Source organism: Oncorhynchus mykiss, chromosome 2, assembly GCF_057628025.1.
Source record: "Oncorhynchus mykiss isolate SJ-2025 chromosome 2, ASM5762802v1, whole genome shotgun sequence".
NCBI lineage: Eukaryota > Metazoa > Chordata > Actinopteri > Salmoniformes > Salmonidae > Oncorhynchus > Oncorhynchus mykiss.
The window spans coordinates 79,721,505-79,749,259 of NC_143023.1; the positions used below are offsets into that span (position 1 = coordinate 79,721,505).

Genomic DNA, 27,755 nt, shown 5'->3' on the forward strand with positions numbered 1-27,755 from the left:
GGGTTCTCAATGGTTGGGGGGCAGCTCCTCACTGTCAGAATCTGATTCCTGTCTGTCAGACTCATTGTCAGAATTTTTTTAAATCTCCAGAATTTCCCCATTTGTGAAAGACATTTTGAAAGACATTGCTAATGCTACAGCTTAGCTCACTAGCTACATACATTAACAACAGCACTGAATGGCTCAGAGTGGGAGTGAGAGGTTACGTGATTGACTGCCTGCACGCGTCATTTATATCAATAAATCACTATCAGAAAATGTTTTGTGTGGTAATTATTGATATATTTACAGTATTCTGATGTTTTTCAATTACCAGTGATAAATCATGCATTCCGATTGTGTGTGTGTGTGTGTAAAATACTTTTTTGAAGGTTGTACTGATTATGATGAGCCAAGCTAATTCCAGCTAAGTGTGTGGAGCCATGTTTGTTGACTGACATACAATATATTCTGGGTTTCATGTAATCGTCTGTTGGACCAAAGATGCTATAACAACATGAGGTGAGTAAGGGTTCACTCATTTTTTGAGGACTTCAGGAAGTGAATGGTGGGATGTGAACGACGGTAGATGACACAGCCCTTCAACATGCAGGCTATAAACAGACCAAACTCATCAAATCAAATCAAATGTTTTTATATAGCCCTTCGTACATCAGCTGATATCTCAAAGTGCTGTACAGAAACCCAGCCTAAAACCCCAAACAGCAAGCAATGCAGGTGTAGAAGCACGGTGGCTAGGAAAAACTCCCTAGAAAGGCCAAAACCTAGGAAGAAACCTAGAGAGGAACCAGGCCATGTGGGGTGGCCAGTCCTCTTCTGGCTGTGCCGGGTGGAGATTATAACAGAACATGGCCAAGATGTTCAAATGTTCATAAATGACCAGCCTGGTCAAATAATAATAAGGCAGAACAGTTGAAACTGGAGCAGCAGCACGGCCAGGTGGACTGGGGACAGCAAGGAGTCATCATGTCAGGTAGTCCTGAGTCATGGTCCTAGGGCTCAGGTCCTCCGAGAGAGAGAAAGAAAGAGAGAAAGAGAGAATTAGAGAGAGCACACTTAAATTCACACAGGACACCGAATAGGACAGGAGAAGTACTCCAGATATAACAAACTGACCCTAGCCCCGGAAACATAAACTACTGCAGCATAAATACTGGAGGCTGAGACAGGAGGGGTCAGGAGACACTGTGGCCCCATCCGAGGACACCCCCGGACAGGGCCAAACAGGAAGGATATAACCCCACCCACTTTGCCAAAGCACAGCCCCCACACCACTAGAGGGATATCTTCAACCACCAACTTACCATCCAACTCATCTTGTCTTCTCTTATTATATTTGGTTTCTGTGAGAAAAAAAGCATGGCTGAGCGCTGAAACTAGTCATTGTCGGATTACTTCGATTTCTAGAAAGTGTTTTACTCAATTATTTTGATTAACGGTGAGCTCACCCGTGATGTGATTAATTTTTCCGGTTAGGATGATTGTGTTATGCTATAGATACTTCTGTGAATATCTGAACATTGCATCCAAAAATAAACTGCTCACATTCTGGACATAGCTTTGTAAGGACTGTGTTTGTGTAAATAGTTTCTGAAAAAAGTGTGGCCAGCTCAAATGCGGATAGTTGCGTCAATCTAAATAAACGTTCTCAAAAAGCTTACACGGGTGTGATCGTACACTTCAGGGACCACTGTGGATGGTACATGTGAAAGGGTTAATAGTTCATTCTAAGACTTGTATTTGATCATGTATATGTTTTTGCTGTTTGTACTTTGTTATAGGTTCAAAAAGATTGGAGAAGTGGTTTACCCATACATCTTCATTTTGGATAGATAACTCTTCGTGTTGTTGTTTGTTTAGTGTTTTCCAATTTTTCCAGAAGAGGTTACAGTCTACGGATTCTTCAATTACATTGAGCTGATTTTTGACGTGCTGATTCTTCTTTTTCCATGGTGTAATTATGTGTTGTTATAGTGATTTACCATAGTGAAGATGTAGGCGTAGGTTTTCTGGGTCTCTCTGTTTTTGGTTGGATAGTTTTCTCAATTTCTTTCTTAGGTTTTTGCATTCTTCATCAAACCATTTGTTGTTGTTGTTAATTATCTTCGGTTTTCTGTTTCAAATGTTTTGATTTGATATGGAAGCTGAGAGGTCAAATATACTGTTTGGGTTTTCTACTGTCAAGTTTATATCTTCACTATTACATTGGAATGTTTTGCCAGGAAGTTGTCTAAAATGGATTAAATTTGTTGTTTGAATTTGTTGTTGCCAAATTGTGTTTTTTTGGTAGGTTTCCACTCTACTTTCCTTCCATCTATAGCATTTCTTAATATTATTCAGTTCCTTTGGCTTTGATGGCTCATGATTGAGTATTGCTCTAGACTGTGATTTCACTGTGATCTGATAGGGGTGTCAGTGGGCTGACTGTGAACGTTCTGAGAGACTCTGGATTGAGGTCAGTGATGAAGTAGTCTTCAGTACTACTGCCAAGAGATGAGCTATAAGTGTACCTACCAATGGAGTCCCCTCGAAGCCTACCATTGATAATGTACATACCCAGCGTGTGACAGAGTTGCATGTGTTTTTTGTTGGTTATGTTGTCGTAATTGTGCCTAAGGAGGCATTTGGGGGAGGGAATGCTATCACCTCCAGGTAGGATTTGTGACCCGTTTTTGTTGGTTAAGTTGTCGTAGTTGTACCTAGGGGGACATATGGGGAGGGATTGCTGTCACCTCCAGGTAGGTGTTTGTCCCCCTGTGTGCTGAGGGTGTCAGGTTCTTGTCCAGTTCTGGAATTTAGGTCGCCACAGACTAGTAGATGTCCTTGGGCCTGGAAATAATTGATTTCCCCCTCCAGGATGGAGAAGCTGTCTTCATTAAAGTATGGGGATTCTAGTGGGGGGATATACTGTAGGTAGCATACAGGAGGACATTTTCCTCTGTTGAGATAATTTCCTTTTGAATTTCTAGCCAAATGTAAAATGTTCCTGTTTGATTAATTTAATAGAGTGAGTTAGGTATGATCTATATTAAATTAGCATAGCCCCTGAGTCCCTTCCCTGTTTCACATCTGGTAATCTGGTGGATGGGACTACTAGCTCTCTGCAACCAAGAGGTTAACCAGTAGGTCCATCTCCTCTATACCATGTTTCTTGTAGGATTACATTGTCTGTATTTCTGATTTCTTTGGTGAAATCCAGGTTCCTGCTCTTTAGGCCAAAGGCAGATGACCTCAGGCCTTGGATATTCCAGGATGAGATAGTGAAGGTTTTGTGTTCCATAAAATGTCCAATGTTGTTAGTCGTGTGGTTTGGCCTCAGACCAGTAAGTGTCAGCAGAGCCTGCTGTGCATCTGGTACATGGCATTGGCTTGGGCTAGTGTAAGATTTTGCCTGCTCACGGCCTGGATGTATGTGTAACTTTCATGTTGAGTCCTTCTTTGCGGGAGTGGTGGGCATGCGGTGGGCAGGAGGGGCATAGGTATGCTCTGAAGGGGCCTAAATTGGGTGTGGGGATGGTTGACTTGGGGTGGGCATTGATTGGTTGGCGTGAGGGTGTGAATGTGGCTGGTGGTGCTATGGTGTTGTGGATCCTCTATGTGTAGGCCCTATGGGGGGTCCCACAGGTCTGGGAGAGTGTCTATTGAGGCAATCATGGAAAATACTTGTGTTTACCTGCTGTACGGTAGTCTTTTTGTGGTAGCAGTGTGGAGATAACCACTGTGCATTGGGAAAAGTAGAAGAAGATTTTATAATCACTCCCTTGAGTGCTGTGGCCACCCTTTACTGCTGTGCTCTCAGGTCGTTTGTTCCTGTGTGTATTATTATGTGGCTGGGTGACCCTAGTTGGGTGTTTGGGAAAACGTTGAATTTCTTTGGCTTGTGTATGTCTTCAGTGGGTGAAGGGGGATTGTCAAGAGGGCTATCAGGGTTTTTGACAGGGAGGTGCTCAGAGGGGGTGGGATTCCCTGAGGCTTGGGTTTGTTCATTTCTCTCTCCAATTGTGATGTCGAGGCAATGTTTAGCGTCTGGGGTGGACTGTTCTGCTGTTGTGTCAAGACTGATCAGTGGCTGAGGTGGGCTGTTCTGCTAGCTTCTCTGTGGGGGTGGCCAGCTCTCTAATGGGTTGTTCTCTGTCACACACCATCCCCCCCCACCCTTTCATCCAGCACTCTGCTCCTCTCCTCTCGTTCTCAGTTCTTGTTGTCTCACCACAGTCCAGAGTGCAGATATGTCTCTCTCCACCTCCAGCTCTCCAGGTTAGGTTGAGGGAGTATTGTTGAGCTGGACAATTTTTTGTGCTCACTGGAGTGTGTTCACATGCTGTTCCAGCTCCACCTGTCTTACCTTCAGCTGGGTGAATTTATCCTTCATTTCAATGAGGGAATAGTACTCTGTGCTGGGAGGTTGACTTTCCGCTTGGGGTTCCTCGTCTGTGGGGTTGTATAATGAAGAGGTCTGGTCTGACACGCTCTGGGTGGGGGTATCTTTCTCAAGAGAGCACTTGTCCTAGTTAGCTTTCTCTTTGATTATGTGAAGGTCCAGCTGAAACAGTTTGGGGATGCCCTGTACCATTACTGTTACAGCCTTGCACAGGTTAATAGTGGCTGACTCAGAGACCTCAATGTCTAATATCCTGAGTTTCCACGGGTATGACAAAACGTTTTGTTTTACTGCTCTAATTACATTGGTAACCAGTTCATAATAGCCATAAGGCTCCTCAGGGGTTTGTGATATATAGCCAAAATACCACATCTAAGGGCTCTGTCCAGGCATTGCGTCACGTAAAATAACAGCCCTTAGCCGTGGGATTTTGTCCAGATACCACACCTCCTCGGGCCTTGTTGCATAAATACATCATTGTTGTGTATTTTTCTTATTGACTTTAAAAGTAGCTTCAGACTAAACATTACTCACTAAATTCCAGGTTGGATGGTGTTTTCAGGTTTCTGTTGTTTGTTTGAAAGAGCATTTAACTCTATAGCTTGGAAATAAGAATATTTGGTAGTAGGAATCCTTCCAGGTAATTTGGAGTTTTGATTTGGAGTGAAGGTTATGTTGTGGAGGGTAGTATCCTGTATATGTCCTTGCCAAAAAAAATCAAAGTTTATCTATCTCTTTTGTAAAAACATGCTGAAAAATGTGGGAGCTCTCTCTCTCTCTCACTCACTCACTCACTCACTCACTCACTCACTCACTCACTCACTCACTCACTCCCACTCTTTCTTTCTCTCTCTCTCCCTCTCTCACTCTGTCTGCTGAAGCAAATGATAACAAGCAACAAGCCCACAGCAAAAGGGAAGCAAAATTGCTTCTGTTGAATGCACTCCTGGGCTTTTATTGGTTTCTGTAATTGCTTCCCTGTTTCCCATGTACAGGTCTACTCTTGTCCTATTTCTCTGCTGAAGGATTGTCCTGGGGAAGTACGTGTGTTGAAAACACCTGATCCCTAAATCCCATTTGGAAGGCAAGTGGTTGTTTACAGAGACATAGATATGTGACATGTGTAGACACCGTGTCTCAATTTATATTCACATCCAAGAATATGCCTCTCCATCTTCAATTGGTATTCTTATGCCTTTGCAGAGACATGGCCTCTGAGGGGAAATGTATATTCTAGTGTCCTGTTTGCTTCCCTATGGCTCTTATACCACATATACCCTATATATTGGTACGGACAATCCATATGCCCAAAATGATCAAGATCTGATTATGTAGTCACATGACTTGATTCCTGAAATGTGCCAAAGACTAAATATAGTATGATACAGAAACTGCTGTATTTCACAAACGACAATGAGTTGAATCATACATTTGGGCTTAGAACAGGTCAAATAACAATACAATGTCTTCTTAAATAATGTAATACTGAAATGTATTTCAAAATGCATATGCTGAAGTCAAATAAATAACTGTTTCACATTTTCAAAAAATTCCAACTTTGATTGACACTGGAAGTATGATAGATAATGACAACCTCTTGGAACTCTAGGGGCAGTATTTTAATTTTTGGGAAAAAAACGTTCCCGTTTTAAACGGGATATTTTGTCAGGAAAAGATGCTAGATTATGCATATAATTGACAGGTTTCGATAGAAAACACTCTAACGTTTCCAAAACTGTAAAGATATTATCTGTGAGTATAACAGAATTGATGTTGCAAGCGAAAGCCTGAGAAAAATCCAATCCGGAAGTGCCCCAGGTTTTGAAAGCGCTGCGTTCCAATGACTCCCTATTTGGCTGTGAATGTACTCAACGAGCTTACACTTTCTACGTATTCCCCAAGGTGTCTACAGCTTTGTGACGTAGTTTTACGCATTTCTGTTGAAGAATAACCGTATGCAGGCACATTGCGTAAGTGGTCACATGTGGCTCTGAGAGAGATTCTCGTAAAGTACAGAGCCATTACTCCAATCGGTCCTAGAGAAAAAGGAATTGTCCTCACGGATATATTATCGAATAGATATTAGAAAAACACCTTGAGGATGGATACTAAACCACGTTTGCCATGTTTCTGTCGATATTATGGAGCTAATTTGGAATATTTTTAAGCGTTGTGGTGACCGCAATTTCCGGGCGATTTCTCAGCCAAACTTGAAGAACAAACGGAGCTGTTTCGCCTACAAAAATAATATTTTGGGAAAAATTTACTTTGGCTGTCTACCTGGGAGTCTTGTGAGTGAAAACATCTGAAGTTCATCAAAGGTAAACTATTTAATTTGATTGCTTTTCTGATTTCCGTGACAAGGTTGCCTGATGCTAGCAAGATATAATGCTATGCTAGGCTATTGTAAACTTACACAAATGCTTGTCTAGCGTTGGCTGTAAAGCATATTATGAAAATCTGAGATGACAGGGTGATTAACAAAAGCCTAAGGTGTGTCTCAATATATTTCATTTGTGATTTTCATGAATAGGAATATTTTCTAGGGATATTTATGTCCGCTGCGTTATGCTAATTAGTTTCAGGCGATGATTACCCTCCCGCATGCGGGTTTGGGAGTCGCCAATGTGGCCTGTCTAGACAGTTGTACTAAATATGTTAACACCATATTTTATGCATTTACACCAAACAGAATTTGTTCTGTGGCACATTTTGATATTGTACTGAAAATAGTACAAGGCCGTGAATGGGTTAAATATAAGAATTTCAATAACCAGAAAAGCAGAAAGAAAGTAGAGCAAACTTGTAAATACAGTGTTAGTTGGAGGTTAATATTACTCCCCATATTGTGTTTGTAGACACTTGAAAGAGTTCCTGCTGCTCCTGTGACCTACTTCTCTTTACCTTTAAAGAGGTAGAGGGAGAAAATAAAGTCACATATATATACATGCTAACGGTGATTTTTTTAATAAACCTATATCTACACATGCACACTCACACCCAGGGGCATAGGGCTGAAAATGTCTCAAGGTCTCCATCAACATCAAAAGACAACAGGTTGTCCCCCGTCCCTCCATTTGGAGCCTGGGTTTTCAGTGTGCTTACCTGCACACAGTGTGTGAGAGAGATTGCGTTTGTGTGGCTGGCAGGGTAAAAAGCAGACCTTTACCTTAGTTATCCTTGGATTAAAGGTCTCTTCCCTGTGGGGTTGGTGGAATAGAGTGTGTGTGTGTGTGTGTGTGTGTGTGTGTGTGTGTGTGTGTGTGTGTGTGTGTGTGTGTGTGTGTATGTGTGCGTGCGTGCGTGCGTGCGTGTGTGTGTCGAAGCGGTTTTCAGGTAGGTGGTGCACTCAGAATTAGCACAGCATGTCTCAGAGCTTCCCACTTCATGTTGTTGTGCCTTGTGGTGACCTATCTCACTAGGTCCCACTTCTTCCATACATGCCTCTCATTGTGGCTGCCACTCTCCATCTCCCTGTCACCGGGATTACTCCCCCATTGTGTTTTTTAGACCCTTTAACTTATTCAGCTCTTTTGCCTGGCACAATGCGTCATATTTGTTGGGGAAGGCAATCAGACCGACCCATATTGTGATTACATAAAGCAGAATGTAAAATGACTGAAAAATGTTCCTGACGACTGTTTTTATATATTATGTGATGTCTCGTGGCTTCAGGAAAAAAAATGTATTTCTTCATTTGAAAGCCATGCCAATAACCATGCAAGGATTGCTAAACCAGCCTCAATGTGTTGCAGTTATCAGGACACTTCATTGTAATTCAAATCATCTATTTTCTCTCTTTTTTAGTGAGGACATAGATATTCAATTTGTGTCGGCACTCTGCTGTGCAATGCCAAGAATCTCAACTCTTTTTCTCAAGTGAGAAAGGCTACAAACATACTGGTACTAGTCGAGATGACACCGCCCACTGGGCACAGATGTCAATTCAACGTCTATTCCACATTGGTTCAACTTAATTTCATTGAAATTAATTGAACCAATGTTGAATAGACGCTGAATTGACATCTGTGCCCAATGGGCGGTGTCAATACGTTGACTCAATACAGTTGATTCAATAGTGTGTGCCCAGTGGGCAGCATTGCCGTTCAGAGTGGCAAACAATAAGGTTTTACATTTCATGATAAGCACATTGAGTCAACCTACAGGCATGTTAGTCTGCTTTGTAATTTTCTAGTGGCTGCCAGAGTATATAAAGCCATTAATTGTGTACCACTCACATGTCTAGCTGGCTGTCACATAGCTAATGCTGTGGCATTGCACTCCATGCAAGCTAACATTTGTTTTTTCACATGATTTCTATGTGACAGCCCAGGCTGTCTGACACTGAGGGGGTACGCTTTATGGTTTGGTGCACATTGTGATTCCAGTGAGGTAAAGTGTATTGCTATGGTACACAGTACCATACCTCAACTAAGTATGCCAAATTACCACAGCTCAACTTGAGTATAGGGTATGTGGATTTCAATTAACAGGATGTTGAATGAAAAATTAATAATTTGGACCTTCAATGTGCCAATTGGTTGATTGTCTAAAAATATTTAATTAGACGTTTGAGGCTTTTGGGTCCGAGAGGCTTGCCTGGCTTTTCAAAATGTTTTTTTTTTTTTATGTTGTGAGATTGTCATGTCTGGTTTGCTATAATGTGTCTAGTAAAATAACACAGCAATACAGAAATCTAAGGATCAGACTTCTTAGACCAGTCTCTGAGTTACAAGCCTCATGAAACCTGAAGGCACTCTAACAGAAGCCTTTGAGTGTGTGTTTGTGTGGATATTAAATTAAACACATTTTTTTGCCAACTGGGGACATTTTGTTACTCCCCACGAGGTCAAATGCTATTTCTAGGGGATTTAGGGTTAAAGTTAGAGTTAACCTGTTGCGACGACCAAACCCGGATCCGGGATTCTATTTAAGCTCATTACCATAACGCAACGTTAACTATTCATGAAAATCGCAAATTAAATGAAATAAATATGCTATCTCTCAAGCTTAGCCTTTTGTTAACAACACTGTCATCTCAGATTTTCAAAATATGCTTTTCAACCATAGGAAAACAATAATTTGTGTAACAGTAGCTAGCTAGCGTAGCATTTAGCGTTAGCATTTAGCAGGCAACTATCACAAAAACAAGTAAAGCCTTCAAATAAAATAACTTACCTTTGAAGAACTTCTGATGTTTTCAATGAGGAGACTCTCAGTTAGATAGCAGATGCTCAGTTTTTCCAAAAAGATTCTTTGTGTATTAGAAATAGCTCCGTTTTGTACATCACATTTGGCTACCAAAAAAAAAAAAAAAAAAAAAAAAAAAACGAAAATTCAGCCCTCAAAACGCGAACTTTTTTCCAAATTAACTCCATAATATCGACTGAAACATGGCAAACGTGGTTTAGAATCAATTCTCAAGGTGTTTTTCCACATATCTCTTCAATGATATATCCTTCGTGGAAGCCTGGTTTCTCCTTGCTCTCAAATGGAAAAATAATTGCACCTGGCTTTACGCTCCAATTTCGACGCAGGGACACCAGGCGGACACTTGGAAAATGTAGTCTCTTATGGTCAATCTTCCAATGATATGCCTACAAATACGTCACAATGCTGCTAACACATTGGGGGAACGACAGAAAGTGTAGGCTCATTCCTTGCGCAATCACAGCCATATAAGGAGACAATGGAAAACAGAGCTTCAGAAATTCTGCTCATTTCCTGGTTGAAGCATCATCTTGGTTTCGCCTGTAGAATGAGTTCTGGGGCACTTACAGACAATATATTTGCAGATTCTGAAACTTCAGAGTGTTTTCTTTCAAAAACTGTCAAGAACATGCATAGTCGAGCATCTTTTCGTGACAAAATATCGCGCTTAAAACGGGAACGTTTTTTATCCAAAAATGAAATAGCGCCCCTAGAGATCAAAGAGGTTAATGTTTAAAATGACATTAAGGTTAGGGTTAGGAGCTAGGGTTAGTTTTAGGGTTAGGGTTAAGAGCTAGGGTTATGGTTAAGGTTAGGTTTTTTGGGTTAAGGTTAGGATTAGGGTAAGAGTAAAGGTTAGGGTTAGAGGTTAGGGAAAATATGATTTTAATAAGCTCACAACAAGACTGTCATGACATGACCGTTCATCTCTGATGAGAACCCCGGCCACCACACTGAGGCGATAGCTTGAACCTCATAAGCCGCATGAGTAGTCTCTGGCACCGTAAAGACACATTATCCAAGTCTTTGCTGTTCATTAGTGGGACCAGGTACTTGTAGTCTGTCACTAGTTTGAAGTCCTCCAGGCCGTACAGATATTTAGAACTTCTCACAGGCCCAAAACTTTGCCAGAGACTCCTTTTCGATCTGAACGTATCTGGTTTTGCCTCCGTGAGCCTCCTGGAGCAATACGCAGCTGGCTTCCACTCCTCTACATGGAACTGTAGTAAAACACTGCCTAGCACAAAGTTGCTTGTGTCTGCTGAGACTGCTGTGGATCTGTTATTGTCATAGAACATCAGGACTAGGGAAGTCTTCAGAAGTTCTTTGCGGCGCTGAAATATTGCCTGCTGTGTGTGATCCAATGTCCACGATGTCTTTTATCCCAGGAGCTCATGCAGTGGTTGACGCACTGTGTAAAGTTTGAGGATATAATTCCTTAGGTATTTAACCATCCCAAGAACTCTCTTCAGTTCCTGCACATTATCTGGTGGGGAAAGCTGCCTGATGGCTTCCAATTCCTCTGGATCAAGCCTGACTCCTGATGGGTCGATGAGGTTTTCCAGGAAGCATAGCTGTGTTTGTCTGAAGACACACTTTTCTCTGTTCAACTTTAGTCCGGTTGACTTGATCTTCTCCAGGACTCTTTTCAGTCGCTTGTCATGGTCCCCCATGGTATTTGCATATACCAAAATGTCATCCATTAAAACAGAGACTCCTTGAAGGCCTTGCAATGTCTCAATCACTTTGCTTTGGACGATTTCTGGAGAGTTTGAGATCCCAAATGGCAGACGGTGGAAACAGTACCTGCTAAAAGGTGCAATAAAGGCTGTCAACCTTCTGCTGACACAGTGTAGGGGTGTTTGCCAAAACTCACTTGCCGCATCCAATGTTGAAAAAACTTTGGCTCTGCTCAACTTTGCGAGTATGTCTTCCGAGGTGGGTAGGATGAACCGTTCACTTTTCACCACTTCATTAAGCTTTTTCAAACCCACACATATACGCACTTTCACATTTTTTTTTCAGGACAGGAACCATCAGTGCACACCAATCTGTTCACTGCGTCACCTTCTCCACAATGTAATTTTCCTCTATCCTTCAAAGCTCCCCTTTCAAATCAAATCAAATCAATGTTTATTTGTCATGAGCCCCGAATGCAACAGGTGTAGGCCTTACAGTGAATGCTTAATTACAGGCTCTAAGCAATAGTGCAAAAAAGGTATTAGGTGAACAATAGGTAAGTGAAGAAATTAAAACAACAGTTAAAAAGACAGTGAAAAATAGTAGCGAGGCTATATATAGTAGATAGGCTATAAAAGTAGTGAGGCTATATACAGACACCAGGCTGATTAGCGTAAAGAGGAGTTGAGGGGTGGTGGGTGGCGGGACACAATGCAGATAGCACGGTTAGCCAATGTGCGTGAGCACTGGTTGGTCGGGTCAATTGAGGAAATATGTACATATGTACATGAATGTATAGTTAAAGTGACTGTGCAGAGGGGTTGGGGGGATCACACAATGCAAATAGTCCAGGTAGCCATTTGATTACCTGTTCAGGAGTCTTATGGCTTGGGGGTAAAAACTGTTGAGAAGCCTTTTTGTCCTAGACTTGGCACTCCGGTATCACTTTTTTATTTATTTATTTTACCTTTATTTAACCAGGTAGGCAAGTTGAGAACAAGTTCTCATTTACAATTGCGACCTGGCCAAGATAAAGCAAAGCAGTTCGACAGATACAACAACACAGAGTTACACATGGAGTAAAACAAACATACAGTCAATAATAAAGTATAAACAAGTCTATATACAATGTGAGCAAATGAGGTGAGAAGGGAGGTAAAGGCAAAAAAGGCCTTGGTGGCAAGGTAAATACAATAAAGCAAGTAAAACACTGGAATGGTAGTTTTGCAATGGAAGAATGTGCAAAGTAGAAATAAAAATAATGGGGTGCAAAGGAGCAAAATAAATAAATAAATTAAATACAGTTGGGAAAGAGGTAGTTGATAGGGCTAAATTATAGGTGGGCTATGTACAGGTGCAGTAATCTGTGAGCTGCTCTGACAGTTGGTGCTTAAAGCTAGTGAGGGAGATAAGTGTTTCCAGTTTCAGAGATTTTTGTAGTTCGTTCCAGTCATTGGCAGCAGAGAACTGGAAAGAGAGGCGGCCAAAGAAAGAATTGGTTTTGGGGGTGACTAGAGAGATATACCTGCTGGAGCGTGTGCTACAGGTGGGAGATGCTATGGTGACCAGCGAGCTGAGATAAGGGGGGACTTTACCTAGCAGGGTCTTGCCGTGTGGTAGTAGAGAGAACAGTCTATGACTAAGGTGGCTGGGGTCTTTGCCAATTTTTAGGGCCTTCCTCTGACACCGCCTGGTGTAGAAGTCCTGGATGGCAGGCAGCCACTCTCTACAGGGCTTTGCGATCGGAGGCCGATCAATTGCCGTACCAGGTAGTGATGCAACCAGTCAGGATGCTCTCGATGTTGCAGCTGTAAAACCTTTTGAGGATCTCAGGACCCATGCCAAATAGTTTTAGTGTTATGAGGGGGAATCGGCTTTGTCGTGCCCTCTTCATGACTATCTTGGTCTGTTTGGACCATTCTAGTTTGTTGGTGATGTGGACACGAAGGAACTTGAAGCTCTCAACCTGCTCCACTACAGCCTCGCCGATGAGAATGGGGGTGTGCTCATTCCTCCTTTTCCTGTTGTCCACAATCATCTCCTCAGTCTTGGTTACGTTGAGGGATAGGTTGTTATTCTGGAACCACCCGGCCATGTCTCTGACCTCCTCCCTATAGGCTGTCTCATCGTTGTCTGTGATCAGGCCTACAAATGTTATGTCGTCTGCAAACTTTATGATGGTGTTGAAGTCATACCTGGCCATGCAGTTGTGGGTGAACAGGGAGCACAGGAGGGGATTGAGCACGCACCCCTGGGGGGCTCCAGTGTTGAGGATCAGCGTGCAGATGTGTTGCTGCCTACCCTCACTACCTGGGGTCGGCCCGACAGGAAGTCCAGGATCCAGTTGCAGAGGGAGGTGTTTAGTCCCAGGATCCTTAGCTTAGTGATGAGCTTTGAGGGTACTATGGTGTTGAACGCTGAGCTGTAGTCAATGAATAGCATTCTCACATAGGTGTTCCTTTTGCCCAGGTGGGAAAGGGCAGTGTGGAGTGCAATAGAGCTGGAATCATCTGTGCATCTGTTTGGGTGGTATGCAAATTGGAGTGGGTCTAGGGTTTCTGGGATAATGGTGTTGATGTGAGCCATTACCAGTCTTTCAAAGCACTTCATGGCTATGGTCGTGAGTGCTACGGGTCTGTAGTCATTTAGGCAGATTGCCTTTGTGTTCTTGGGCACAGGGACAATGGTTGTCTGCTTGAAACATGTTGGTATTACAGACTCAATCAGGGACATGTTGAAAATGTCAGTGAAGACACCTGCCAGTTGGTCAGCACATGCCTGGAGCACACGTCCTGGCAATCCATCTGGCTCCGCAGACTTGTGTATGTTGACCTGTTTAAAGGTCTTACTCACGTCGGCTGCGGAGAGCGTGATCACACAGTCGTCTGGTACAGCTGATGCTCTCATGCATGCCTCAGTGTTGCTTGCCTCGAAGCGAGCATAGAAGTGATTTAGCTAATCTGGTAGGCTCGTGTCACTGGGCAGCTCACGGCTGTGCTTCCCTTTGTAGTCTGTAATAGTTTGCAAGCCCTGCCACATAAGACGAGTGTCGGAGGCGGTGTAGTATGACTCAATCTTAGCCCTGTATTGACGCTTTGCCTGTTCGATGGTTCATCGCAGGGCATAGCAGGATTTTTTGTAAGCTTCCGGGTTAGAGTCCCGCACCTTGAAAGCGGCAGCTCTACCCTTTAGCTCAGTACGAATGTTGCCTGTAATCCATGGCTTCTGGTTGGGGTATGTATGTACAGTCACTGTGGGGACGACGTCCTCGATGCACTTATTGATAAAGCCAGTGACTGATGTGGTGTACTCCTCAATGCCATCGGAAGAATCCCGGAACAAGTTCCAGTCTGTGAGAGCAAAACACTCCTGTAGTTTAGCATCTGCTTCATCTGACCTCTTTTTTATAGACCAAGTCACTGGTTCTTCCTGCTTTAATTTTTGCTTGTAAGCAGGAATCAGGAGGATAGAGTTGTGGTCGGATTTACCAAATGGATGGCAAGGGAGAGCTTTGTACACGTCTCTGTGTATGGAGTACAGGTGATCTAGAATTTTTATCCCTGGTTGCACATTTAACATGTTGATAAATATTTGGTAGAACTCATTTTAGTTTCCCTGCATTAAAGTCTCCGGCCACTAGGAGCACCGCCTCTGGGTGAGTGGTTTCCTGTTTGCTTATTTCCTTATACTGCTGACTGAGTGCGGTCTTAGTGCCAGCATCTGTCTGTGGTGGTAAATAAACAGCCACGAAAAGTAGAGCAGAAAACTATCTAGGCAAGTAGTGTGGCCTGCAATTTATCACAATATACTCCTCAGATTTCGTGCACCAGCTGTTGTTTACAAATATGCAGAATGTCATGTGCATCTTGCTTGTTGAAGAAAAAATCTTTGTCTAATCCGAGGTGAGTGATTGCTGTCCTGATATCCAGAAGCTCTTTTTTACCGTAATATACGGTTGCAGAAACATTATGTACAAAATAAGTTACAAATATCGCGAAAAAAAACACGTTATAGCACAATTGGTTGTATTGGGTTTCTGCACGCTGTGTGCACTGCATATGGCTGTGTGTTCTCTTTCAGTTGTATTTTCACTGGCTCTGTGTTGAGCAAGCCATGTTCTCCAAATGCTTCATGAACCTCGATGCGTTTCCCCAGGCCCATCTCAGCAGCTGTTGACCGGCCTGAGTAAGTTTTCCTGAACAACGTAGTGTTGGAGTATGCCCCTGGTTATGGGTCAAAAAAAATGTCTGGTATGCTTTATAAGGCATTTGAAATTATTTATATTTTTACTTTTGATATTTAAGAACATTTTAGCAATTCCAATTACTTTTGAAACTTAAGTATTTTTAAAACCAAATTCTTTTAGACTTTTACTCAAGTAGTATTTTACTGGACGGCTATTCCTTTTACTTGAGGTATTTTCTATTGAGGTATCTTTATTTTTACTCAAGTATGACAATTGAGTACTTTTTCCACCACTGGACGTGGCTGGGTTTTATAGCATTCCTTTCACATTACCCTTCATTTTAGACAAGTGTGTCTGGGTAAGCGTCATCTAATATTAATAAAATATTTTTATCTGGACACTTTCTGTTTACTTGGAATTGTTCCTTATTGTAGGCTACTACTTTTACCACTTTTATTCTTACTATTTACTACACTACTCACTGTTTAGCGCATTACCTCAAATGTGAATACTTAAAGAGATGGGTGGGGCTGGCTTAAGAGGATGTGAACAGTGCTGAATGGGTGTAGACAAAGGAGAGCTCTCCAGTAGGTCCCAAATATTCAAAGGCCATTTTCTCAAAAGTGAGTTTACAACATTAACTTTCAAAGCAGAATTACTTTCCCATTGTTCCTCAAATGCAGTGTGTGATATACCATTATGTAGCTCTAAGTCTCTACTTTTATCCACTGTAAATAACAGTGGATAAATAATTTCATATTTTGCCACATAAGACCGATTTGAGACGGTCAGTCACATACTGTATACTGGGAAGGAGAAGTGTTTTTATGTGTACGCTTGAAAATGCCCTTAATAATTCAACTGGCCCCCGGGACAGCACAGAGTAATGGTAGATAGCTGCAATGTTCTCTCGATAATGAGCATATCAAATGTCACTTCAAACATTAAACTAGTGTCTGCTCCAGTGTCAATTTTACATTTTACAGGTGTTGCATCAATGACAAATTGCACTGTCCATTGGTCATCACTCCAATCGGCATGGCTAACTAATCCCCAAAAATATGACGCCTGGTCTTAATTTTCTGTAATTTCACTAACCGATTTTGTGTGACACATTCTTTCCCAATATCCTGTTTTCTGACACTTGGACATCTTTCCTGCTTTTTATGTTGCATTTTCCCACACCGGCTGCATTGTCCTTCTGTACGCTCCGTGTCCCTTGAATCTCTGTTCTCATTGTGTTTTATGCTCCATTTTACATTCTTCTTGTGCCCCCACGCAATCTTCTGCACAGTGCACGCAGCTTCTCCCTGCTGCCTTTCTTGCATGTTAACTTCCTCTGACTGACAGACTGTTTATATAGTAGTTGCTAATGTGAGATCTGCCATCAACTGCAGTTTGCGAGACAATCCTTTATCCAGTATGCCCATGACAATTCTGTCCCGAATATGCTCATCTCTATTTGCACCGAAGTCTAAATGCTCTGAAAGCTCGTAAAGGGCTGATAAGTAAGTCTGCCTTTTCCTGAGGTGGCTGTACTCATTGATAAAAACAGGCATGTTTGTGAATAACATTCCGCTTGGGAAAAAAGCTTTTATTATATTTCGTCATGACAATATCAAAGTCTACTTTCTCATTCCCTGATGCAAAGGTGAACGATTTGAAAACGTTCTCTGCTTCACTGCCCATGGCATATATGAGTGAACTGACCTGAACATTGCCATCTTCCTGATCCAACCATGTCGTGGTTCTGAATCTCATTAAACATTGTTTCCAATCCATCGTTGTTTTATCAAAGCTAAAGTTTTGCAATCGGTCAAACTTCACTATAGTCTACTTTCTTAGTAGGATGTGAGCCTGTCATCCCACTTCTGACATCATGTAATATAAGATCAATGTCCAGTCAGAGGAGTACCTTTCTAGGTAACTTGTTTTTTTGCATGTAATCAGAATGCCTCAAGAGAACTGCCTTACGTATCGCTGAAAGACATCCTGTATCACTATCGTGCATACCATGACAGCCAGGACATCCTATCCAACTACAGGCCCAACCTCCCCTTCCTATCAAAATCAAATCAAATCAAATTGCATTAGTCACATGCGCCGAATACAACAGGTAGACCTTACAGAGAAATGCTTACTTACGAGCCCCTAACCGACAGTGCAGTTTAAAAAATAAGAATAAGACTAAGAGATAAAAGTAACAAATAATTAAAGAGGAGAAGTAAACAATAATAATATATACAGGGGTGTGCCGGTACAGAGTCAATGTGCGGGGGCACCGGTTAGTTGAGGTAGTATGCACATATAGGTAGAGTTAATTAAAGTGACTATGCATAGATGACAACAGAGAGTGGCAGTGGTGTGGAGAGGGGAAGGGGGGGCAATGTGAAAAGTCTGGGTAGCCATTTGACTAGAAGTTCAGGGTCATGGCTTGGAGGTAGAAGCTGTTTAGAAGCCTCTTGGACTGGAAAGTACTGGAGAAAGTGTTTGCAAACCAGCTTCAATTCCATCTGTCTTCCCATCAGCTGTGCTACATTTTCCAGTCTGGCTTCCGGCCCTTGCACATCAGTAAAACAGCTCTCGTGAAAGTTACCAACAACCTACTGATGGCTGCAGATTCTGGATCAACTAGCCTGCCCCTACTCTTAGATATCAGTGCTTCTTTGACACAGTTAATCACAACATTCTTCTGCAGCGTCTCAGACAGCACACTGCAGTCCCTGGAACTGCTCTTTAACTGGTTCTCCTCCACCTCTCCAATAGGAAGCAATACATCATGATTGGAGAGTCTAGATCAGATGAGTCTGCAGTCACATGCTGTGTCCCTCAGTGCTGGGGCCTATTCTCTTCCTAATCTACATACTCCCTTTCGGCCAAATCCTCAGCGACTATAACATCAACTTCCACTGCTACCCTGACGATATCCAAGTATATATTACTACCAAACTTGACACTATTTTAGCCCCATCAAAACCTGCCTAGATAACATCAGGACATGGATGAAAGAGAACTTCCTCCAGCTGAACAGAAGCAAGACTGAGGCTATGCTCATTAGGACAACAAGCAGGTCACCAGTGCTGGAAAGATCTGTCCTATAATTGATGTTTAAGCCATCCATCTGTCTTGTGTTATCTTCAACCTGGCAGTCAAGTTTGATCCTTCCTTTAACCTTTCTGGCGCAGGGGTCCAGCTAGCGACCCACCTCGACAACAACCTGTGAAACTGCAGAGCGCCAAATTCAAAATACAGAAAACGTAATATTAAACCTTCATGATAATACAAGTGTCATATATGATTCTTTAGCTTAGAATCTTGGCAATCTAACCGCATCGTCGGATTTCAAAAAGGCAGCATTCGATTATCTGAGGTCAATGCACCACAACAGCATATTATCCTAACAATCAGAGGCGTCACAAAATCCCAAAAAGCAATAAAATAAGTCACTTACCTTTGAAGATCTTCCTCTGATCGCAATCACAACAGTCCCAGGAACACAATGAATGGTCATATTGTACAATAAATTCCTTCTTTATATCCCAAATAGTCCGTTTAGTAGGCGTCATTGAGTTTAGTAATCCACCCATTCAGAATGCAGACATAGGAGTTCCAAAAGTTACCAGTAAAGTTTATCCAAACAAATCAAACGATATTTCTAATTCATTATTAGGTACTCTAATATTTAATAAACGATAATATTTCATACTGAGCTAACTATTTTTAATAGGAAAGGAAAAGAACGCAACGCGCCTCCTCGGTTACGGCCTCAATGAGAATAGTTTTGCCATAGGACTTCCTGAACAACTATTCCTCATTGGTTTTTCAGAATACAAGCCTGAAAACAATGTATACTGTTGACATCTAGTGGAATCTATAGGAACTGCAATTTGGGAGGCCGGAAGTCTTTGATTTGAATAGCTTAAGCTTGGAATTGGCTGGCAGGTCAACAGAAATTAAATTATCCTCGGGTTTTCGCCTGCCAAATCAGTTCTGTTATACTCACAGACATAATTGTAACAGTTTTAGACACTTTAGAGTGGTTTCTATCCAATAATACCATGCATATGCATATCCTCAAAATTCTGAATACTGCCCCCTATCCCTAACAAGTTTTAATGCCCATATAAAACAATTTTTCCATCTAAGAAATATTGCCTGGCTCAAACCATCGCTCTCCCAGCCAGATGCAGAGAAACTCATCCACGCCTTCATCTTCTCTCGGATCGACTATGGCAATGCTCTGTTCGGGGTCTTCCAGCCAAATCACTTCAGAGGCTACAACTTCTCTAGAATAGTGCTGCCAGAGTCCTGACCAGGACCAAGAAGTCAGCCCATAACACCCCCATCCTTGCTGAACCAGTCAACTATAGGATAGACTTTTAAATCCTCTTCCTAGTGTTTAAAGCCTTGAATGGATTGAGTCCCACCTCCATCAGTGACCATATTCCTATCAATGAACCACCTCGCACTCTCTGCTCCAGCAACTCACCAATGCTTCAAATCCCCAAGACATGTCTCCATACTATGGGGTACCGAGCCTTCTGCTGCCTTGCGCCTTGCCTATGGAATGCTCTCCCTGACCATCGGAGTGCAGCTCCATGAATAGGAACTTTTGCATAGTCCTAATATGGAAAGTCCTTTTAGCAACCAGCCTACTATTGTTATTTCCTGCCTTGATTCTAAATGTATTGTATTTTTTCAATATAATTTTGTAAAATAGAATAGATTTTTTTGAGCTTTGAGATAACATATATCAAATCAAATCAAATTTTATTTGTCACATACACATGGTTAGCAGATGTTAATGCGAGTGTAGCGAAATGCTTGTGCTTCTAGTTCCGACAAGGCAGTAATAACCAACGAGTAATCTAGCTAACAATTCCAAAACTACTACCTTATACACACAAGTGTAAAGGGGTAAAGAATATGTACATAAAGATATATGAATGAGTGATGGTACAGAGCGGCATAGGCAAGATGCAGTAGATGGTATCGAGTACAGTATATACATATGAGATGAGTATGTAAACAAAGTGGCATAGTTTAAAGTGGCTAGTGATACATGTATTACATAAAGATGCAGTAGATGATATAGAGTATAGTATATACGTATACATATGAGATAAATAATGTAGGGTATGCAAACATTATATTAAGTAGCATTGTTTAAAGTGGCTAGTGATATATTTTACATCAATTCCCATCAATTCCCATTATTAAAGTGGCTGGAGTTGAGTCAGTGTGTTGGCAGCAGCCACTCAATGTTAGTGGTGGCTGTTTAACAGTCTGATGGCCTTGAGATAGAAGCTGTTTTTCAGTCTCTCGGTCCCAGCTTTGATGCACCTGCACTGATAGCGGGGTGAACAGGCAGTGGCTCGGGTGGTTGTTGTCCTTGATGATCTTTATGGCCTTCCTGTGACATCGGGTGGTGTAGGTGTCCTGGAGGGCAGGTAGTTTGCCCCCGGTGATGCGTTGTGCAGACCTCACTACCCTCTGGAGAGCCTTACGGTTGTGGGCGGAGCAGTTGCCGTACCAGGCGGTGATACAGCCCGACAGGATGCTCTCGATTGTGCATCTGTAGAAGTTTGTGAGTGCTTTTGGTGACAAGACTAATTTCTTCAGCTTCCTGAGATTGAAGAGGCGCTGCTGTGCCTTCTTCACGATGCTGTCTGTGTGGGTGGACCAATTCAGTTTGTCTGTGATGTGTACGCCGAGGAACTTAAAACTTACTACCCTCTCCACTACTGTTCCATCGATGTGGATAGGGGGGTGTTCCCTCTGCTGTTTCCTGAAGTCCACAATAATCTCCTTAGTTTTGTGGACGTTGAGTGTGAGGTTATTTTCCTGACACCACACGCAAATTGGAGTGGGTCTAGGGTGTCAGGTAGGGTGGAGGTGATATGGTCCTTGACTAGTCTCTCAAAGCACTTCATGATGACGGAAGTGAGTGCTACGGGGCTGTAGTGGAGAAACCATCTGACTGCACCGACTCCGATAGCGTCTCTCGAGTGAGCCATGTTTCCGTGAAGCAAAGAACGTTACAGTCCCTGATGTCCCTCTGGAATGCTACCCTTGCTCGGATTTCATCACCCTTGTTGTCAAGAGACTGGACATTGGCGAGTAGTATGCTAGGGAGTGGCGCGCGATGTGCCCGTCTCCGGAGCCTGACCAGAAGACCGCTTCGTTTGCCTCTTTTACGACGTCGTTGTTTTGGGTCGCAGGCTGGGATCCAGTCCGTTGTCCTGGGTGGAAGGCAGAACACATGAACATATGAAAAGCGCTATACAAATTACATGTATATTTACATGTATTATTTGTATTATTACTTACTGTAGAATTCTGTAGTAAACTGTAGTATACTGTAGAATAGGATACTGCACACTGTGGTATCCCTCAATCATTTATAGTACTTACAGTACTATAGAATTGAGAAGTATAATGTAGAATTCTGTTACAGTAGTAAATGTTACAGTATACTACAGACCACAAAAACACTACAGTAAATACTACGGTAATGTCCGCAAACACACTACAGTCCGCAAAAACACTACAGTAATTACTATAGTGTATTATACTACAGTATTTCATTTGCATATACCCTGCCCATTCCCCTACCCCAGGGGATATCCCAATTTGTGCCACCCATAAGTGAGAAGCATAAATGCAGAGTATAGACCCTATATGTTGTTCCCTATAGGTTATAGAAAATAGCAGAATATCTGAATTATCCGTTCAGGCCTCTGAGTATCTTGTCCAGTAGGTTTCCTTAGGTTGAAAGCCCCCACTGCTATACCGAAGATAATACAACAAAAACACTATAGTGAATACTACAGTAGTGTCCATAAAAAATATATGAATGACTATAGTTCAAACACTGAACAAAAATATAAAAGCAACATGCAACTATTTCAAAGATTGTGCTGAGTTACAGTTCATGTAAGGATATCAGTCAATTTAAATAAATAAATGAGGCCCTAATCTATTGATTTCGCATGACTGGGAATACAGATATGCATCAGTTGGTAACAGATATCAACAACAAAAATGGTAGGGGTGTGGATCAGAATACCAGTCGGTATCTGGTGTGACACCACCATTTGTATGATGCAGCGCGACACACCTCCTTCACATAGAGTTGATCAGGTTGTTGATTGTGGCCTGTGGAATGTTGTCCCACTCCTCCTCAATCGCTGAATCCTCTTTAATGGCTGTGTTAAGTTGCTGGATATTGGCGGGAATTGAAACATGCACGTGCTGTCATTCACATACATGCTCAATTGATAAGATGTCTGGTGAGTATGCAGGCCATGGAAGAACTGGGACATTTTTAGCTTCCAAGGAATTGTGTACAATCCTTGCAACATGGGGCCATGCATTATCATGCTGAAACATGAGGTGATGGCAGCGGATCAATGGCATGACAATGGGCCTCAGGATCTCATCATTCAAATTGCCATCGATAAAATGCAGTTGTGTTCATTGTCCATAGTTTATGCCTACCCATATGACCGCTCTGTTCACAACATTGACATAAGCAAACCGCTCGCTCACACAATGCCATACACGCTGTCTGCCATCTGGTTGGTACAGTTGAAACCGGGATACATCCATGAAGAACACACTTCTCCAGCGTATCAGTGGCCATCCAAGGTCAGGTCAAGACCCTGGTGAGGACGACAAGCATGCAGATGATCTTCCCAGAGATGATTTCTGACAGTTTGTGCAGGAATTCTTAGATTACACAAATCCACAGTTTCATCAGCTGTCTGGGTAGCTGGTCTCAGACGATCCTGCAGGTAAGGAAGCCGGGTGGTCCTGGTCTAGCGTGGTTACACCTGGTCTGCGGTTGTGAGGCCGTTTGTACTTACTGCCAAATTCTCTAAAATTGGAATGGAGGCGGCTTATGGTAGAGAAATGCACTTTCAACTATCTGGCAAAAGCTCTGGTGGACATTCCTGCAGTCAGTATGCCAATTGCATGCTCCCTCAAAAAATTTGACATCTGTGGCATTGTGATGTGTGACAAAACCACACATTTTAGAGTGGCCATTTATTGTCCCCAATAAAATTGTCCCCAACTACAGTCCAGTCTGCAAAAACACTACAGTGAATACTACAGTAAAGTCCACAAAAACCCTAGAGTGAATACTATAGCATTTATACCATAGTATCTTTGTCATGACGGAAGTCATTCATGAGGTTCTGTGCTGCCATGGTGATTTATGTCTTTAGCTCCCACAAGCATTTACTCTTAGACAGAGAAGTAAACAGGTTTTATCTGCACACTGTGTCCAGCCACTAAGTGTTCTGAGCTTATTTCTCTGGGTGACTAAAATGCAGTCTGATAGCAACGATCCCCATGTGTTAGTTGTGCTGCTGCCACATAAGTCACTGCTCTGACGTTAGCCACTGTGCACAATCAATTGATTAATTATTAAGGCATGTTTGCACTCCTGCTTGTGTCACAGCCTTATCAATATTAACAGGGTGTGTGTGTGTGTGTGGGGGGGGGGGGTTAGCTTCACATCTGTTTCTTAATTATTATTGTCTGCTTTGCATGCTGACTCACAGACAGAGAACAGAGGGCATTGGAAAAATCCTATTTCCTTGCCTATCACAGAAAAATGTAACCTCTAAGACACTACTTGTTGACTGACGTCAGATATATATAGGACCATCAAGATACAAAATTTAAGTCCTTGTGTTTTAAATGCAATACACACTGACATGTGCTCATGCAATCTCTTATCAAGTTGAATTAGGGTGTCTGTTTCTTGTGAGGTAGTCGTTTTTTGGGAACACACAAATGAGTGTGCAATTCATTTACATGCAGAGTGATTAGTGCTAGCAATAACATCGCACATGTATACTGAGGGGTCCATAGGTGTGTATTACAGCTAGCAATAACATTGCACATGTATACTGAGAGGTCCTTAGGTGTGTATAGTGCTAGCAATAACATTGCACATGTATACTGAGAGGTCCATAGGTGTGTATTAGTGCTAGCAATAACATTGCACATGTATACTGATGGGTCCATAGGTGTGTATTAGTGCTAGCAATAACATTGCACATGTATACTGAGGGGTCCATAGGTGTGTATTAGTGCTAGCAATAAGATCGCACATGTATACTGATGGGTCCATAGGTGTGTATTAGTGCTAGCAATAACATCGCACATGTATACTGAGGGGTCCATAGGTGTGTATTAGTGCTAGCAATAACATTGCACATGTATGCTGAGAGGTCCATATGTGTGTATTAGTGCTAGCAATAACATCACACATGTATACTGAGAGGTCCATATGTGTGTATTGATGTGCAGGCTTGAATTCAATAACACCCACGCAGGGTTTCCCACATTGCAGGTTTGATATAAATGATTTATGTTTTTATCTGAACTCTGTCTCTGTTCTATACTAACAACATCATTTGAAAATACTCTTTCAGAGCTCTTCAGAGCATTTTGATTAGTTTGAATGTGAATATACATTTATTAAATAAACAGAAAAACATTAATGAACGTTTCAGCAAGCTGCCAATATGCATGTGCTTGGCTTTCCACCTTGGATACATTTAAAAATGTGTTTATATAATCATCATTATTAAATATGAAGCTTGTTTGAAGCCTGCGCTTGCTTCTTCCTTTTCCTAATTTCTGGCAGCAGAAACTTCTTAATGTAGGGGAAGGTTTCTGCTGATAACACAATATGGATGAGCTCCTTCCACTTTCTTCAATCGCACCTTATTTTTACCCTCCTTGTTGATACCTTTGCTTTGTGGTGCCTTTGCTATGGATCAACCCCAAGCAGGAATCCTCTGATGTCCTTTGTTGTTTACCCACCCCTCCATTACTCCACAGTTCTCCAACCTGCCAGGTGCATTGTAATCATTGTTTTCATCCTTCTCTCATATTTCTACCTTGTGGACTTCAAGAATTGAACACTAGTATTTCAATGCTTACTTATACAGATATAACGTTGTGTGTATAAACAAATGGTTGTAGTAAAATAAACCTTGCTTTGATGCAACAATAAATGTGTAACACATTGAAATACATCACATTCATGAGTTTAGGAAAAATAAATCAACAAACATTACATACAGTGCATTCGGAAATTATTCATACCTCTTGACTTTTTCCACAGATTGTTACGTTAGAGCCTTCATCTAAAATGGATTAAATTATTATCTACACACAATACCCCATATTGACGATGTGAAAATAAATTTTGTTTACATTTTTTGCAAATGTATTAATATAAAAAACAGAAATACCTTATATTAATAATTATTGTTATGAGACATGAAATTGAGCTCAGGTGCATCCTGTTTCCATTGATCATCCTTGAGATGTTTCTACAACTTGACTGCTGTCCACCTGTGGTAAATTCAATTGATTGGACATGATTTAGAAAGGCATACACCTGTCCCACAGTTGACAGTGCATATCAGAGCAAAAACCTAGTCATGAGGTCGAATGAAGCTCCAAGACATTATTGTGTCGAGGCACAGATCTGGGGAAGGGTACCAAAACATTTCTGCAGCATTGAAGGTCCCCAAGAACACAGTGGCCTCTATCATTCTTAAATGGAAGAAATTTGGAACCGCCAAGACTCTGGCCCGGCCAAACTGAGCAATCGGGGGAGAAGGACCTTGGTCAGGGAGGTGACAAATAGCCTGATGGTCACTCTGACAGAGCTCCAGAGTTCCTCTGTGGAGATAGGAGAACCTTCCAGAAGAACAATCATCTCTGCAGCATTCCACCAATCAGGGCTTTATGGTAGAGTGGCCAGACAGCCCAAAGCCACCCCTCAGTAAAAGGCACATGACAGCCCACTTGTAGTTTGCCAAAAGGCACCTAAAGTCTCTCAGACCATTAGAAATAAGATTTTATGGTCTGATGAAACCAAGATTGAAATCTTTGGTCTGAATGCCAAGTGTAAAAGTCTGGAGGAAACCTGGCAACATCCCTACGGTGATGCATGGTGGTGGCAGCATCATACTGTGGGGATGTTTTTCAGCGGCAGGGACTGGGAGAGTAGTCAGGATTGAGGCAAAGATGAACAGAGCAAAATACAGAGAGATCCTTGAACCTGCTCCTTTCCAGCAGGACATTGACCCTAAGCACTCAGCCAAAACAACGCAGGAATGACTTCGGGACAAGTCTCTGAATGTCCTTCGCTCAGCTAGAGCCTGGAATTGAACCCGATCGAACATCTCTGGGGAGATGGGGAGCGTCAAAAGAACTTGAGAGGATCTGCAGAGAAGAATGGGAGAAACTCCCCAAATACAGGTGTGCCAAGCTTGTAGCGTCATACCCAAGAAGACTCGAGGCTATAATCCTTGCCAAAGGTGTTTCAACAAAGGGTCTGAATACTTATGCAAATGTCATGTTTCAGTTTTATATTTCTAATAAATTTGCAAACATTTATAAAAACCTGTTTTTTATTTGTCATTATGGGGTATTGTGTGTAGGTTGATGAGGGAAAACATATATTTATTCCATGTTAGAATAAGGCTGTAAAGTAACAAAATATGGACAAGGTCAGAATACTTTGCGAATTAAATCACAGGCAAATAATTGCAATGCTTCTTACTTGGGGCTATGTTCTTCATATCCTTTAACTTAAGCCAGCCAACCTTGCTCCCAATTCTATGCTTCATATACTGTCAAATTATGTTTTTTTACAGATCTCTGAAACAAGAAGCTGCTGTGCCTTATTATCAGAGCACATGTTTCACCACCATGAGCAGTTAGCCTCGAGGTTAGGGTGTTGGGCGAATCCCAGTGCCAACAAGTTGAGAAATGTAGTGCTGTGCCCTTAAGCAAAACACTTAACCCGAATTGCTTCAGGGGCTCCGGACAATGGTGACCCCATTCCCTACGGGTGTCTCAGGGGGAGTTGGGAGTTGGAAAAAACAAATGTTCAAAAAACACTTGCAGAAGTGTGTAACACAACAAATATAAGCAACCCCTAGTAGTTAGAGCCTAGTGGTTAGAGCTTTGGGTCAGTAACCGAAAAGTTGCTAGATCGAATCCCCGAGCTGACAAGGTAAACATCTGGCAGTTAACCCACTGTTCCTAGGCCATCATTGTAAATAACAATTAGTTTTTAACTGACTTGCCTAATTAAATAAAGGTCAAAAAAATTATTGTTATTATAAAATAATATTATATAATAGAATAAAACAGCACAATGGGGGGCTGCAGCTCTATAAGCAGCAAGCTACAGCCCTATACCAAGGCAGCTGCAGCCATAAACAGCACCATGGACAGATACAGCCCTATACCAAG

General features: G+C 42.0%; 1 long non-coding RNA gene across 2 annotated transcripts in view; it reads right to left on the bottom strand.

Annotated features, from left to right (window-relative positions):
* Nucleotides 1–618: 618 nt before the first annotated feature.
* The window catches only part of LOC149985245 (uncharacterized), a 568,030-nt gene continuing 540,893 nt past the window's right edge, over nt 619–27,755 (bottom strand). For both annotated transcript variants that reach the window (XR_016488537.1, XR_016488538.1), the window contains exon 3: nt 619–1,006. This is a non-coding gene — a long non-coding RNA (uncharacterized LOC149985245). The remainder of the gene's footprint in view (nt 1,007–27,755) is intronic.